Here is a 12,458-nt window from a genome sequence, read left to right as displayed (position 1 = left end):
AGCAAAGAGGGAAACCTCTGGGATAGGGTAAAAGGTGAAATGATGGACATGAGCTTCTTTTACAGAGATAGATATAGGATACTCTAAGGTAATTAACAGCTGACAATTAACTTGATAACAATAACAATGAAGGAATGTCTGGAGGCCATTTGTTGTGCCCTGAGGGGTCCGGTGCAAAAAGGAAGTTACAAGTTACCCAGACATCTCATAGATATGTTATCTTAGAGGCAGGAAAGGCAGATGGGCTCAGTAAAGGAGATCTAAATTGATGTTTGTCAGGTGAAATATCTGGGACATGACTACCCACTATAACCAGTTTGTAGTTAGATATTTAATTTTCAAACGATCTTTTGTGGTTATTTTAGGTCTCCTGAGTTTGCAAGACTGTCATGCAGGCCTTTCCTGAGCTTGTCAGGTTAGCATGTAGCTCTTTTCTTTCTCAATGGTTTGAAAATTAAATATCTAACTACAAACATGTTATGGTGGGTAGTCATGTCCTAGACCAGTATTTCACCTGACAAAGATCAACTTAGAATTTCTTTACTGAGCCCATTTGTCTTTTTGCCTCTAAAATGTCTGGGTAACTTCCTTTTTACCCCTGACCCCTCAGGGCACAACAAATAGCTTAGAGACATTCCCTCATTGTTATTGTTATCAAGTTAATTGTCAACTGTTAAAGTATCCCATATCCATCTCTGTAAAAGAAGCACATGTCCATCATTTCACCTTTTACCCTATCCCAGAGGTTTCCCCACTTTGCTCTGTCCCACCTCCCTAATCTATCACCAATGAATTTCATGTAACTCACCTACTTCCCTTTCCTTTGATTGCAATGTATAGATATAGATGTAACCCTGCGTTCTCCAAAGCATTATCTCAATCCGTTGAGGTTCTACTTCACGGCATCTGTCGACAGTTTGGCTCAAATAAACTCACAAAAATTCTTTACAGGTTTCGATGTTGTTGTTGTTTTTTTGTTTTTCGTTAATAAATGTTAGAATTTATCACCTCATTAAAAAAATATATATGCTACTGAATAGGAAAAGCTGTTAAACCTGGTTTTACATATTTACTAGTAGAGCAGCTTGAGGTTGACACCTAATGACTAAAAGTGTTCTCGAGGCCTTCTTCCACCTGCAGAGCTCCCATGGACTTCTTGTTCAATTTTATTTAATTATTTCTTTACTGGCTTTTATTTAACAAATATTTGGTACCTACTATGTATCTGACAATCTTCTAAGCACATATTTTATACCTACTCCTCTCAGGAATTCACCTCTCCAACATCCTATCTTTAATTTATTTCTATGTCTCCCACCCAGACAAACCATACACAGGAGGGGCAAATGAGCAACAATAATAAACATAGGAAAGTGAAATAAATGTATCCTTTCTGTGTAAAAAATCATGTGACCTATATTATTTACAAGTAGATATCTTTGTGTTACATCCACAACAACAAACACAACTCTCCTGGAAATGAAGAAACACACTGGAAGTGAATCATCGTCATATCACAAGCAGAGTGATTCATTACACAGCTCCAGTGATTCAGAGGAAGAAAATAAATCCTCAGTGCCCACAGGTGACAAAGCTTATTTAAGCTTTTATCAGGTACAGTCATTAAAGAGCTAGACTTCCCCAATGTCTGAACGAGTTCCTGAAAGGGAACAAAATGATTCTACTTCAAAAATAATATTTCCATGTATGACAACCAAGGATGTCAACCAATGACAGAATGATTACCAACATCTGCGTTTGGGATTGAATGTGTTTTATTTTATTTATTTATTCTTTTTGAATGCATTTTAAATCCAGTTTTCCAGTAACAGACCTGCGACTCTGAGCTTGGCATGCAGGAGGTGCATTGGAGCATGCTCTCAGGAGCAAATGCTATGACAGGTGCGAGGAGCAAGAATGTTCAGAGGGAAAGTTGAACATGATGAAGTTACAAAGGAGGCCTCAGCCAACCTCCGGGGTAGCTCCTGGAATTGAAATGGCCTTTCATAGTTGTCCTGGTTTCAGTGGCACAGTGAGGCCAGGGTTTTGGTCCCCTCCCGGACCATCCATTCAATGTGGCTGCCCCTGTAGAGAGAGCATAACCAGGGACAAGGCAGCTTCCTTTGGCGCAAGGCAATTTTAAGGAGGAACCAAACTCCTGGCTTTGGGGAATGAGTGCCTCAGTCTTGATGAAGGAATCTAGATGATGCAACTATAGCATCTAGAACGCCCACAAAAATCCAAGACAACTGGCGGCTTGCTTGATGAAAGTCACATCTCACGTGCAATGTCAGACCTTGACAAGCCAGGTCAGACTCAGAATGGTATTCTGGAATCATAAAAATCTATACCTGCCCTCTAACGGCATCCCTTCCTCTCATGCCCTCTATCATAGACCTGGTCCAGGTCAGTTTCTCAATTCTCAGTGGAATTATTCTAATACCCTGTTTCTCCAAAAATAAGACAGTTTCTTATATTAATTTTTTCCCCCAAAGTTGCGCTAGGTCTTATTTTCAGGGGATGTCTTATCTTCCCGTTAGGTCTTATTTTCGGAGGATGTCTTATTTTCAGGGAAACACGGTAGTATTCTGTCTCCCATACCTTTTACACACTGCAATGTGACTTATTTCTGAAGTATAAAAGCCAATCGCTTACCTAATAACTGCCAAAGAAATCTCATTCCCTGACAATTTAAGGCCCTCCACAGTAGCATCACAAATTAGTTCTATTATCACCACTAACAAGTCCCCTTATATGTGTCCCTTGTATACATACACAATTATACCTTTGGTCTTATCTCAGTTTGCACTCCCATTTCTCTGATACCACGTTCTACACATCAAATCCTATCTCTGATTTATCTGCTCTTCCATTCCCTTAATGAACAATTCAAGTCAAAAGCCACTAGGTAGGGGCAAGAAATGGTGTCAGGGAAAAGACGTGCTCTAATGGTCCAACACAGGGTGTCTGAGGCCAAGCAGATGGAGGAGTGTCCCCTGGTGCAGGGAGGGGCATCCTGGCATGGGGTACTGGAGCCCAAAAAGGGTAAGAGAGATGTCCACATGCGAAGAAGGCTGAGGCCCAACATGAAGAGTCAAAGAACACGCCAGGCGAGGAGGTTATATGTGTATGCGACATGTATGTAGAGGCAGCACTGCCAATGTGTGGTTTCTGAGCCAATGGGAGGGGAGGAGGACTTCTTTGTGGGGAAAGCTCATCACAGCAGGGTGCCAGAGCACGAACAGGAAGGGAGAGAGACCAGAAGATGAGAGGTCCCTAATGTGGAGCAGGAGTGGGCAAGCAGGGGGGAAAGGACTTCAAAGCAAGGAGCAGCCAGGCATGGGAGATGAAAACCCATGTAATGGAGGGGAGGTTCTTTCCAGGGATCACTCCTAAGTTGTCGGAAAACGTGGGGATGGGCTGTAGAAAGTGTCCTGGCAGAGTGGCAGCCACGTGGGGAGTTGGACAGCCTGGGAGGCAGTGCAGGCCGGTGGTGGGGTCAGCTCCTGCAGGTTGAGGCTCACAGTGGTGATGAGAAATTGTTACAGATGGGAGATTGATAAATTAAGTAAGTATAGATGGTGGGAGCCATGTTTTCATCACCAGAGAAGGAAGTTACATTTTAGGAAATGGGGAAATAGTTGTTTCTCATTGGTCTTTGATGCATGTTGGCACACCTTGATTCCTAAACCAGCTTTCAAATTCGAATCATGTTGCTGTTTATTCGCATCCCACCTGGAGGAGAGGTGGAAATCAAAGAAAAGAGAAAATAAGAGTTGCCTGGCATGGTAGACCCTGTGGGTAAACCCAACACTGATCCAACTCCCCTTTAACACGTCCTTCTGCACATTAGAAAAAGCTTAAATAGACATCTCCTAGACTTCCCCTCAGGCGGGTTTCCTCATGATTTGTAATCTGGCCGTACAGGCTCAGGCCAGACTCTGAATCAGAACTGAGTCCCCCGGGGAGAGAGGCAGGACAAGGGGTGTCCTTTTTGCTGGTGCGGGCCCTGACAGAAGCAGCTTGCAGGAGGCAGCAGCTGGGGCGCATTCCATCGATCTGGGGTTCATCTTCTCCCCATTACCGCAGAGAGCAGCTCCATGCTGGAGTGTGCTCTGGGACTTGTTTCTGGGAGCTCTGCCTTCCCTCTCCTTCTTCAGCAATCCAAACGCCCCTGGAAGCTATTTACACCCCTCATACACCCCTTTCCACCTTTCATTTAAAGTAGCTAGAGCAGATTCTGTTTTCAAAGGCATTGACAAGTCCTAACTTTCTATCATCTCTATGAACCTTAAATCAGTCATTTTTTTGGCATTTATAATTAAAGGGTTATACATGAAAAAAAAAAAAAAGGTAAGAAAATGTGAAGTTTTAAATTATCCATGGCACTCATTTGATATTATTCCTCCTCCAAGGGTAACATAGAGACCCTAGAGGAAAGAGAGAAGTAGATTTAAAAAAAGAAGATCCAATCTATTTATTTCAGAATACTGCAAGACGAGTGCAAATCCTTTAAGCTACCTATGGAACCAGAGGTAGAAATTATAAATAACAAAATTCAAAGATTAGGAGTGAATATAAATAGAAGCAGACAATTCAGAAGGAAAATGAAACAAGTCGCAGCAAGCACTTGAAACCTGTATTGCTTTGTGAAACAATGTCACCCCAATAAATTCAGTTTAAACATTGCAAAGGACATAAAGCAGTCTTTCAACTGCCACTCCCAAATTATTTTAAACAAATAAATTGCATATTTATACCTACTTCTAAGAGATTACAACGTGCAATAGCTTAGAAGAATTTAAATTGCTATTGTAACCTTTATTTCATAATATGTTGTGATAACATAAAACTTAAAAGTAACAATAGAAACAAATTTGGATGGCAAGTTATAGATTTCAGTGCTCCTGTCTACACTGTCTCTTTGATTAAAAAAAAAAAAAAGCCGAAGCCAGTTTGGCTCAGTGGTAGAGCGTCGGTCTGCAGACTGAAAGGTCCCAGGTTCGATTCCAGTCAAGGCATGTACATTGGTTGCGGGCACATCCCCGGTAGGGGGTGTGCAAGAGGCAGCTGGTCAATGTTTCTCTCTCATCGATGTTTCTAGCTTTCTAGCTCTCTATCTCTCTCCCTTCCTCTCTGTAAAAAAAAAACAATAAATCAATAATATATATATATATATAAACCCTGCCAAAACCGGTTTGGCTCAGTGGATAGAGCGTCGGCCTGCGAACTGAAAGGTCCCAGGTTTGATTCCGCTCAAGGGCATGTACCTTGGTTGCGGGCACATCCCCAGTGGGGGGGCGGGGGGGGGTGTGCAGAAGGCAGCTGATCAATGTTTCTCTCTCATCGATGTTTCTAACTCTCTATCCCTCTCTCTTCCTCTCTGTAAAAAATCAATAAAATATATATATTAAAAAAAACTCTTACAGTCAGCTGGCTTTAAATACTGGGTACATTAAAAATTAACAGTATTCAATCTCAATTCCTCCTTAACTATCACTTTCTTCAAAAGAAACAAACAAACAACAGCAGCAACAAGAAACTGGTTTATCCTGGGTCTGACACCTAAATCAGGATGTTCTCAGCCTGCGCTTTCAGCTAAGGGACTTCAGATTTGGCTGTTCTCACTGTCTTGCCCGAAATCTGCTGTGGGAGAGAAAAGAGAACCCTATATCTGTGTCCCCACCATTCTCAAAAAGAAAAAAAGAAAACATACATATTTTAAGCTAAGCACTAATTTAAAGACTTTGCAGGCAACACGAAAGAGAAAACTTTCTTTTGCTTGCTTCAAACTTGTTTTATAACAGTTTAAACAGCCACAGTGTTTTTGCTCCAGGATATTTAAGCTTTGGTACAAACTAGTTTTTTAGATTAAGAAAAAAAGTTTGAAATGTAATTTTGCTATTTGGAGTGCTTGCCATAAGTCCTACAATTAAAACGATGTTTCATATTTTGGAGGCCTTGCGTTTCTCATGGAAACCGCTTGATTAGTGCATATCCAACTTTATTTTAACAGCACATATGGCACATAGATTATCTATCCCAGTTTTCTTAAGAAGCTCTTTGAAAGGAGCAGTAGGAGAGTTGTCAATCCCCAAATGGCCAGTGGGCTTCATATGGAACAGATTTGGCTAGCAAAAATGCCAACTTCCGTTCAGCAACCCTGGACCACAGTGCCTGAGGATATTTTTTAAAGATTAGTAAACCAGAGGTTTGCTTTTGACCTTGATCTTTATACGGAGTTAACACTTCTTCATCAAATAAAGGGAGCTTCAATGTGGAGAAATTCATCTTTATAAGTATTAAAAATTTATTTATCAAATAACTTTCTAATGCTTATTCTCTGCAAAGATCTGTGGTCTTTAGGATACACAGTCTATTCCCAGAGATACTCTAGGTAGATAATCTATTTATTAAACTAAAATACTTTAAAAATAATCATGACACAGGATGATGGTTATTTTTTAACCATATGTGATGTGATGGGGTGTAATCCCAAAGAGGGAGAAATTACTGCTAGTTGGAGAGATTAAGATTGATGAAGGATAGAACATTTAACCTGCAAGTTGAAAAAGAAAATTGAAGAAAGAAAGTCAAAGCCAGCTTCTATATCTGAGGTAGGGTCTGGCATCATTAACTAAGATGGGGAGTAGAGCAAGCATATTTAAAAAAAGGGGGGGGGGCCTAGCCGATTGGCTCAGTGGATAGAGCATAGCTGGGCAGACTGAAGGGTCCCTAGTTCAATTTCAGTCAAGGGCACATATCTCCGTTGCAGGTTCCCCAGCCCTGGTCAGGGTGCATGCAATAGACAACCAATTGATGTGCCCCTCTCACATGGATGTTTCTCTCTCTGTCTCTTCCTCTCCCTTCCACTTGCTCTAAAAAATCAATGGAAAAATATCCTCGGGTAAGGAGTAACCAAAACAAAACAAAACAAGGCACAAATCTATGACTACTTTTTTTTACCTATTTCATAGTATTGCCTGTATCCTAGTATTAGCACTGAGTTTTAGTCGTATATTTTATCATGCTAGCTTCAGAATATTGTCATCACCCTCTTGACCAGTAATAAAACTATATATTATCTTAAAGGTGATGCAAAGGTACCTTTTGTGGGAAATGTGATTAGAGAAACAACTGTCTCCCTATGCCCCACCCCTGCCCTCATCCAAGGGAACAGAGCATTGCGTAGTGAGTGGACAGAGTACCTCCTGGGCACAGAAAGACATTTAATGTCAGTAGAACCCTGAGTATGTGAAGGATTGGCGTAGAAAGCCAAGTGACAGAGCTGGCTGAGATCCAATATGAAGAAGGCTTTAGGTCAATCCCACATACGATCTGTTTTGTGGGTACAGTTTTGTCCGGCATAGCCATGCCCATTTGCTTGAATATTACCTGTGACCGTTTCTGTTCCCACAGCAAAGTTGAATGGTTAAGACAGAAGCCATATGGTCCACAAGCCTAAAATATCTTCTATCTCACCTTTAATGACAAGGCTTGCCAGACGTTGCCTTAAAACGTTATAGTGTGAGCATTTTCAAGTAGACAAAATGGAGACAATAATAAATTTTAAACATCAGAGGGGTTCAATTCAATAGCGCCACACGTTTAGAAGGATAACCAGGTGCTGTGGCAAGATAAATTGGAGAGGAAAGATACCGAGAAGCTGAGAGAACTAAAAACTATTTTCAAAATAAGTAAAACTTACTATTAATGTATTGCTTTTTATCTTGTGTTCAATGAAATATTAAAGTCTAGATGGACTCAAAACTGTAAATTTAACAGTAAATCAGAAGAAAGGCGCTCCTAGGGGTGGGAAGGTAAGGGCCTGAAAGAAATACATGTATTCTGAAGGTAAGAGATGCTGGGAAAAGAAGTTGGAAATTGGGCATCTGTGCATGAGACTGTGGGTGAGAAGGCTTAAAGGAAACAGCACATGGGACATCTTATTGTTGGAATAGGGCCCCAGAAGATTTTGACAATAATAAGCCTGCATTTACAAACTAAAGTCTTCAATCCAATCCATTGGGTTCACTCCAAAAAAGAAGTAAACAAATAAAGACAAAAGGAAGCATTACTAAGCTCCATAGTGTCTCACAGAAACCAAGGTGAGGACTGTAATGGAGCCTATGGATGAGACTAGAGTCTAACCTGAAAGGTCCAGCTCCCAATTTCAAATTCCCAGGAAAGGGGACTTTATTGTATTGATTTAGTTTGTATCAGGCGTCCACCCTTGATTGTAGCTCAAGTTCAGAGGCATGAACATGTAACCAAGACATGGCAGACAGGGCCCCACCCTTGGTGGTGAGAGGACATTTCCTAGCGATGGGGGGCTAGCCAAAGGTATCTTCCACAAGACATGTAGCCCATCTTTCATAAAGAGAGTTCTCAAAGGAGCAAGATTCACTTTCAAAAATTCTACTTTCACCCACCTTCTCTGGGAGCTACCTCAGTTCCATAGAGTGCACTATGTGTATGGTTTATATTAACTATATTCTCATCTCCTTTCTGTACAAAAGATTTTTCTCTCACATGAAGCTCAGCTAGACAAAGACAAGGATGATAATGGCTTTTATAAATTAATTTTTAACAATTATAATCAGCAGTTTGATTGAGAAGCTAACCAACTATTAAAGAGAAATAAAATGCAGTACTTGATTTAACACAAGATTCTGTTTTTGAAACTCTGACCTTGACAAATTTGCATTTTAAAGGCATTTATTAATGATTTCCTTTTTGTGGCACAAATATTGAATGTAAGCCAAGGGAGCGATGTAGACACAAACATCAATATATAAAGAATACTGCAGATAAATTCATTGCACCTTGAGGTGATTAGTTTAAAACTCATTGAATTTCTGGCCTTTGAATCAATGCCTTTTTTTGTTCCTACATGATACCGTACAAGAAGAATCATGTGGCAGTCAAAAAATAAGCTAACGAAGTTGATATCTTCACCATTCATCATATCCTTGACACTTCTAACAAAATGGTTTTCCACCCTGAATTGACAGTCAAAACAGAGGGACTTCACACAGAATTTTAAACTGCATTCCTGTTAGATCGTATCAGACACACTACCAAACACGTGACATCAAACAAATAATTTCTCTTTTCCCTGGTGCACACTTAAGAAGTGTATCATCCCTGTTAACTAGCAATTTTTCTTACAAGAGTATCTTGTAAGAGATAAAGTGTATTGACATTCTTCATACATAACTGCATGCTGGGATTAAACTGAAAGTTAGTCCCATAGGGAAACAAAGCAAAAAAAAAAAAAAAAAAAATAGTGTTCTTAAATCTCTTTGCTGTGGTTTAATAAGTTAACAGTGCAGGCTAAAAATGTATATGTTAGTATAAAATAAGTTTCTGAAGAAATGATAAAAATCACCCTTTTGCTAAACAATCACAGCTATTCCATTTCCAGTATGACTAGGACAGCCCTGTAATTGTGTCTGCATCAACTATAGTCCACATTAAAGAGGATTGGCTGTCTTTTTAGTTATATCTCCACTAGAAAAACAGATATTTAAAATTCTTTATCCTAATGATTCAGGCAAATATTTTGGATTGGGGTGGGGGGCCACTTTCCCTTCCTTCCTCATATTGCTAACTGAGTTGATTCCATATTTACATACCCATGTCTCTGAAACATTTATCTATGAGCACATGTATATATAGCACCTCCCATGTATTAGCCTTAGGACCTGCCTCAGGTAAATAAATCTTCCTTTTATTTTACCTGCGCTTTTAATTTCTGCATCCTCCTGAAATTAAACATTCTTTGTTTTTCTTCTGACCTTCCTTCTCTGGAAGGAAGGGCTCTGTTTGGAGTTTTCATATAAATGGTACAGCCTGACACACAGATGCTTTCTAGAAAACATATAATATTGTCTAGATGAGAAAACTGAGGCACAGAGAATCAATCTCCTGATGCATGCCCAGGATGCCTTGGCCCTTGGTCGGCAGGATCTTCTTATCCAAAGGCAGCCCTCTCTGCACAGCTCTCTGCTGCTAGCATCTTCTCCTTCCTGCCCTGTGCCTACCTCATCCGTCATAAATCATCTCCCCATTAGTTATGCCATTTGAATGTTTTCCATCTGTTTTCTGCTGGAAACCTGATAGGTACGACCAGCCCCTACACAGCATCCTCAGACTCTCTACTGACTTCCAATCCCACTTTCCATCTCTACCATGCTCAGTTTCAACTGCTCTCTCCCTTGCTCCCATTAAAGCACATGCTTCCATTTCTTGTCCAGACAAACAAGCTCTTCAAGGTTTCCTCATCAATAGAGAACGATCTGAAAAAAAATTCACACTAATATATGCATCACTAATAAATATTTAATGCATTACCTTTCCTCCTACTCCAACTCCAAGCTGACCAGCAGTATTTCATATTTGCCTTAATCTCAAAGAATAAACATCTCATGGCAGAATGCCAGGCATCTGTTGCAGGTGGCTTACTGTCAGGTGTTGTTAACCATGTAGGTCCAAAGGTCTGCAGTGAAGGGGAGGGAGTGTTGCCAGAGCTGCATTTCAAAGCTACTTTTAAAGCACCTCACTCACCTTTTACTTGGAATCTGCCTGGTGATAAAGCACCAAATAGATAAAAATTTGATAGGTAATGTTAAACAATAGTAACAGAATGTACTCTAATGGATGCTTATGTATGATCTCCAGGTCTAAGCACATGGGCAGTTTGCTTAACTGAAAAAAAAAAAAAACCTCTAAGAAATAATATAGTCAAATATTTTTTAATTAACGTATTTTTGTTATTCTGTGTAAATACGTATATTCCAGTTTAATGAATGCAAGAAGTCTAATGCATATTTCAATTAAATAAAATACAAATTTTAAAAATATAATCATTTAAATTTTCCCTATAGACTTAAAAAAAATAGACACATTAAAGAGGATTGGTAATTGGATTGTCTGTCCATTATCAAATAATAACCCAAATAAAAATATGCTTCTAGACATGTACAGATGGCTGTTTTATAATCACTGAAACCTAAGAAATGATGAAATATGGCTGGCCTTTAGGTTTCCTGGATAAAGTCTATTACAGCATGATTTAGCATCTGAGGATCCAGAGGATATATAACAAGTGTTATCACCAAAATAATGTTGGATAAAGTCTTGAGCTTAGCAGAAATAAGAAAGCAGCCTGGGGCCTTGGCAACCTTCTGTCTGGCCTGTGGCACCGTTATTTGCTGCAGTATCTAGTCTGTACAGAAACCTTATTTTAATTTCACTGGGGATCCATATGTTTGCACTGACCTTTCTTTACAAAGATGATTTCTTTCCCACATTTTGCTATTTTCTGCTTTCTAAGCATGTGGGTATTTTTTTTTTTTTTTTTTTAGTTCTTTTGGTTTTGTTGAAGTGACATTTCACTAGCTAAGACAAACAAAGCTTCTAACATAAGGATAGTGATTAAAAGAGTTTGATTGCCATGACCAGCATTCTCAATGGTTAGAGCATCAGCCTGTGCACCAAAGGGTGGAGGGCTTGATTCTAGTTGAGGGCATGTACCTGGATTGCAGGTTGGATCCCCACCCCAGTTGGGGTACCTGTGGGAGGCAACCAATCCATGTGTCTCTCTCACACCAATGTTTCTTCCCCGGTCTTTCCCTCTCACACTTCTCTCTCTCTCTCTCTCTCTCTCTCTCTCTCTCTCTCTCTCTCTCTCTCTCTCCTTTCCACACTCTCTGAAAATCAATGGAAAATATATCCTCAGGTGAGGGTTGAAAAAAAAAGAGTTTGATAGTATCCTAAATGTACACACAATATAAAGAATTTCATTGACTGTGCAGTCTATATTCTGACACTGGCACCTATGCTTCCAATACTATATTTATTAATCCAATAGATAAATCATCTTTAGCTTCATTCTTATTAAAATGAACTCAAGTTCATTTTAGTTAATTTGGGAGTTTATTTTTAATGCACTTATAAGAATATTTTAAAAAATCATATGGACATGTTATTCATTTTTAATCTCTACAGAGAAATCTGGGCTTTTACATTGTAATTTAAAATATGTAATATTCATCAAGAAAATATGCCTAGATTGTGACTTGATATAAAAGAAGGCTTTAACCTACCCAGCTGTACTAAAATATAGCTGGAGACTAAGTATCTCCAGATGATCTACATGAAGTCTAAGGATACAATTCTGTCAGCATACTCTCAGCACCACCCAGAGATGAAGGTGACTTGGCCAGCTAACATGGATATTCTGGTGGCTTGGAAAATACAGACTTACGGTATACTGGGGGACATCAACTGTCATCTTTTGATTATATCAGCCCTTAAGATAATTCCCTAAGTATGTTTTCATTGCATTTCTACCAACCAATTTGAGTTGCCCTTAAGATAATTCCCTAAGTATGTTTTCATTGCATTTCTACCAACCAATTTGAGTTTCCATGGAACTATTTTTTTTATAGGGG

Source organism: Pipistrellus hanaki (assembly GCF_964339955.1).
Source record: "Pipistrellus hanaki genome assembly, chromosome: 1".
Taxonomy (NCBI): Eukaryota; Metazoa; Chordata; class Mammalia; order Chiroptera; family Vespertilionidae; genus Pipistrellus; species Pipistrellus hanaki.
Note: the sequence above shows the minus strand (reverse complement) of the source record.